At 36.3% G+C, this 5,680-nt stretch overlaps 1 pseudogene; it reads right to left on the bottom strand.

Annotated features, from left to right (window-relative positions):
- Window positions 1-703: 703 nt before the first annotated feature.
- On the bottom strand, window positions 704-866 carry LOC150105159 (U2 spliceosomal RNA; annotated as a pseudogene).
- Between the last annotated feature and the right edge of the window lie 4,814 nt (window positions 867-5,680).

Genomic DNA, 5,680 nt, shown 5'->3' with positions numbered 1-5,680 from the left:
CTGCGAGGGTTCTGGATGGGCAGGTGTCGACTTTGTGGTCAGTGACCCCACATTTCAAACAAGCTGCCTCACATTTTTCTTGGTTGTGGCCAATTTTTAGGCAGTTCTTGCATTTTATGCGAGGGCAGTCTGCCCCAAGATGATTGACGGCACTACATCTAAAGCACTGCTTTTTGACGCCTGGGTAATTTACCATTACCCGGGCAGATCCTATGAGGACAAAGTTAGGAACTTCGGTCCTCATTTCAAGAGAGATAGTTACCTCCCCTGACTTCCACTCAGGATTGTCTGAATCATTGTGAACCTGGATTTCCCGTACAACTCCCCACTTAGAGAATACGCTGTGAATTATATCGTTGTTCTCTGCATATTCTAGGGGAAATCGTGGTATCTTAAGGGTTCTAAGGATGCTCCCAACCATGAAGGGAGATACTTTTACTTTGCCACAGTCAAACCCTTTGAGAAGCTTTTCACTGGTCTCCATATTTTTGGTCACTACCTGGTATCTTCCTCCCCCATAAGGGGTAAATCCAAAAATGTTCTCTGCGCCGACGCAGTCTATGATAGCTTTCGCCATCGCCCTTGCTGGTATTGTGGCGTCAACCTCAATTCCGAGGGTACGCACACGCGGCAGAATGGAGGGCATGATCAGATGGGGGAGCCTAACTATTCCCACCACCGAGTGTTTGATAATTCCCCAGTCTGGGGTTTAGGAAGTTCTGCAAATTTCCCGTTGAATATCGTGAAACCCGATGGGACTCGTACCGATATTAACGGTTAAGAACAGAAACTATACTTGTTACCCTGGAAGTCCTAAAAAGAACTATACTACACACTTGATCTAAGCCAAAAGGCCGAGAAGCGATCAATATGTATATCTATCCTATACTATCCTAATTTACGCTCACGCGTATACCTACTTTTTACCGTGTAGGCATTCGGAACCGAAATCCTACGGAATAGGTTGGTTATTCCTTATTCCTGGAGGTATTCTACGCCTGTAGCCTGCGTGTTCAAGGGGCCAGTTTGCCTGCTTGCGGGATAAAAAAACCCAGATAAACTGGGGGGAAAACCCTGCTGCCCAAGACCGGCTGACTTGATTATGTCTAAGAAATTCCTAAGCTCCTCACGTCGGCGACATGAATCGAATCTAGGACACTCCTTCCCCAGGCATGTAGTTGAGAAGCGCTTACCACTAAGCTAACCGCGCCGACAATATATATATATTGTCAGTTAACATTAGTTATAATAATAAACAAAGAATTCAATCAGATTAACTTATATATAAGTTAATATTAATTATAGTAATAAACAAAGAAGACAATCAGATTAACTTTTATATAAGTTAATATTAGTTATAATAATAAACAAAGTAACTTCCTTTAAATAAAGAAGACAATGAGATATAAATTAAAATTTAGCTTGGCCAGAAAGGCATTCTACAAGGAACAACCGTTTTCATTTGGTATTTAATAAGTACTTCGTATAATTTCCATTTAATGAATAAAATAAGAGTAGTTTTGTAACAAGCTTACTCAATGAAAATAATCCTTCAAACTGTAACATATACAGATGTACGTTTATCCGCGATTTTCAGTTATGCGCGAGCTTAACTGTCCCTGTCCGAAGATATTAAATGGAAAATTCCAGAAATAAACAATCTATAATTTATGAAATAATGTTGTATCTAATATTCACTTTGAATATGAAAATTTACATCGTCGAAATGAAGCAGTGTGGCTCTTTCTTTTAGTAAGAGAGTTCGGCTGATCCCAAAGGTAGTCCAACACTAGGGCAACTCACTGCAAGGGTGGAGAAAGCTACCGCACCTTGCAGCCTTTCGGAAAACAGGAATACCTGGAATTGAGGTCCGTTCGGAGTAGTTCTTTGTTGTCGCAGTGCTATCGCAGTTCCAAGTGCCTGCGGGACGTCTTGGAACGTATCTCTCTCCCATAAGGGGAGGGGGTGAGGGTATACTGCTTCCTTTAACCCTCCGGGACTCACAGCTGTCTGACAAATACATGCAAAATGTTTTGCTGTCAGTTTGGTTTAAGACATGTTATGTAAAGGTTTATGATATTTGACCGTACATTGTATCTGAGAGACATACCGCGACCTCCGATGTCAGTATAGTATGGTTTAGTTCTTTTTTTTTATTCTTTGTTCAATAATTTCTAGAGTATAACTGAAAATAAATAAACCATCATGTGTTACTGAAATAGAGAGCCAAGGCCTATTTCTCATACATGTCCTCCAGGAGATGTGCTTTACATTAATAAAAAATAATAAGGAAAGTGATCTGGAGCTTACACCACCTTTACTACGATTTTCCCTGTTTGCAGTTTTCTTTCTTTATGTTGTTTTTTGTATTTATATATATATATTTTTTTTTTTTGTATTTTAGCACGTACATACTAGTAATGAATGTATCTCTCAGATATACTGCGAACTCCTGAGGGTTAAACTACAACTCTTCATTACAATATTCTTATATTTTAGTGGTAGTAATGAACAGATATACTGCGACCTACGGTGCAAAATTACCGCTGCGAGCACCCGAGGAAAAAACTACAACTTTTCATTTTATGTTTCTTAGTGATATTATTAATTATTAACATACCACTAAAACTCAGAAATTAAATTAAACCGGACCGCTGAATAAATTTTCTGGGTTTTTTTTAACTGATGGATAGTTTAATAAAAATAAAATCTATTAATAATAAAAAGGTGTGAAGGGATTATTTATTATTTTTCTTAATATTTATAAAATATTGATTAGATTTTCAAATATTTATTAGATCATTATTTTTTTCATATTTTACTATAGGAAGTATTAATCTATCTAATTAACAATATGAGCTGCGGTAGGATTTTATCTGATAATTGTAAAGAAACAACTTCGAGGTGGATATGTGGTCACAACAGCTACTAGTTAGTATTCGAAACTTGAGAGTAGCTTTGTAATAAATTGGCTCACTGAAACATGTGATACTTCAAACTAAAACATGCATTAATAATCATTGTTATTTCTAAAAAATAAATAATAATTTACTAAAATAAAGAGCCAAAAGAAATAATGTTTTTTTGCAACTTTCTGTAAATGTTACAGTCAACAAATAATGTTTACTTTTATTTCAAGCAGTTTTTTCGCAAGTTTGGTTACGCGATATTGATGTGATTCTGGATTATATGAAACACGGAATGTGCAGTAATAGATATCTCGTAAGATTAATTACCAAGAACGATCTTTAGCGACTGATTAGTTCATAAAAAATATTTGTGTATTATGAAAAACTGAAGAAAATAGTCAATTTTTTGGATTTTTCATTAAAATAACTTGGTTGTTTAATAGCTATGATGTCACTTTGGATTAATATATACTTCAGCTGTTTGTCCTATCTCACTTATAATAAGCGATCTTAACAGAATAAATAAAAATTAGGTATAAATATTAGAAGGCAGAAGTGCCATGGACGATTTTGGGGAGATTATTTTATCTAACCTAGGTCAACCAATTACATTAACTTTCGACCTTTAGTGGATAAGATTATTATATAAGAACAATAATAATACGAAATTCTGAATTAGTAAAGGCGAGGTCAAAACGCTCTTGCAATATAAATCTGCAATAAAATACTGATATTGACCAAACACACCAAACAGGTAGTACTCGCAGTAAGGAGCGGTGGTCGTCACAACCTGTTCGAATGTGCAGAAGCTAATTGTATTAGTAAGCACAACAGTTCAAAAACTGATTTTTTATAATAAAAAGTTTTAATTTTTTTAAAGCAATAAATTCTAAAATATAAAGTAATTAAAAAAACTTTAGTGTTCTAAGATGAAAAGCCAAACGGCTATTTTTTCTGGCGAGGTTGATAAGTAAAGGGGATAAAAATCCCTTATTGTTTTTCAGCTAGTATGCGAAAATCTAAGATCGAAATCTACGATCTAAACGTTTCATGCCGACGAACTGTTGGCGGATCCAAGCGTAAGTGACCACTTGGTAGTGCCACACCAAGGCAACTCGATGCAAAGGTGGAGCAAGCAACCTCACTATTCTTGATATTTTCTCATAATGTAAAAACACACAGCTCCTAGGAGATGTAGTACTGCTCTACATTATGAGGAGATTTGAGGTCTCATCAGTGAGTAGCTAGACCTAGATGATATCAAAGTTTAAGTGAAAAGAATAGTGAGGGAACTTGCTCCACCTTTGCATCGAGTTGCCTTGGTGTGGCACTACCAAGTGGTCACTTACGCTTGGATCCGCCGACAGTTTGTCGGCATGAAACGTTTAGATCGTAATTTTCGATCTTAGAGTTTCGCATACTGGCTGAAAAACAATAAGGGATTTTTATCCCCTTTACTTAACTTTAGTGTTCTTTTGTATCTTGAATATTGCAAAGAGATACCAATGAAGCGTATACAGTTTATTGTTATTTATATATATATATGTATTATATTCTTGAAAATTTAGTACAGAAAGATTGGATGTTTTCGAAGACTGAACATCCCAATCCTTTTTAGAACTTCCAGAACTTTTAGGGTCTTCCGGGCCAGGTCATCTCCGTTCTTGTTCCTGGTAATTCAGTCCCTTCTCTCTAGAAAGGTCTTCCTCATAGTCCTGAAATATATTTATATTTATATATATATATTTATATTTGTTAAGTTTGTCTAGTCTCTTATGTTTTTCCTTTTAGGATTTTTCCTTTAATAGTGAAAAATCAACGACCGGTTTAGAAGCACCCCTGGGGGGGGGGGGTCAACAGCTGAAACAGGTCAGCTGAGGCCTCTTTTCCCTACTCTACCATTATCACCTCTATCTTTTTCTCCTACTATCCGCTGAATTTCAGCACCTTTTTTCTCTAGGCCAATGATGAGATATGTTGAACTGACAAATTATTATTATTTTATTATTATTATTATTATTATTATTATTATTATTATTATTATTATTATTATTATTATTATTATTAGAACTTTCAGGGTAGCGGATAGCAATGCTGTAGCCAATGAAGTTTTAACTGAGGCTCGGCTATTGCCGTTACCCAGCCATGACTAGAGCTTTTAGCTCAATAACACTCCATCCACACAGATTTTCTTCATTCAGATGATGGGATAAAGAGTCAAGGACTCAGTCCATCGCCCAGTTCTTTTTAGAACACGAAAGATTATTTTTCTATTTTCTAAAAAGAAAATAGAAAAGTAATTTTTCTATTACAGCCATGGGCTGTTTGACTTCAGTGAAAAATAAAATAACATGTAATTTACATTACAGGATAAATTATGTTATGCGTGTGTCTGTGTGTGTGTATTTAAAGGAGATTACAAGAGTTGAAGTGCACACCAAGAATGCACGAAGTCTGAAGATATACGCAGCTTACAACCCACCCAGCAAACCCCTATTAATATCAGATCCGGACTCCATTCTCGGCTCTCCAGACTCCATTATTATGGCAGGGGATTTGAATGCTGAGCACACTGCCTGGTACAGCTCCACAATTAATACAAATGGCCACACTCTACACAACTACACAGCAATCAATTCGGCCATAGTTGCGGAACCTGTCGAGCCTACCCATCACAGCCCTAGTGGCAGATCGGACGTACTAGACATTGCTGTTTTAAAAAATATCAAATATCAGTACCAGCTGGAAATGGTGAATGAAATGTCTTCAAA

This window comes from Typopeltis vanoorti, chromosome 7 (genome assembly GCF_054136105.1).
Source record: "Typopeltis vanoorti isolate ZY-2024b chromosome 7, IOZ_Tvanoo_1.0, whole genome shotgun sequence".
Classification (NCBI taxonomy): Eukaryota; Metazoa; Arthropoda; class Arachnida; order Uropygi; family Thelyphonidae; genus Typopeltis; species Typopeltis vanoorti.
The sequence above is the reverse complement of the archived record's forward strand: the minus strand, read 5'-3'. Positions and strand labels throughout refer to the sequence as shown.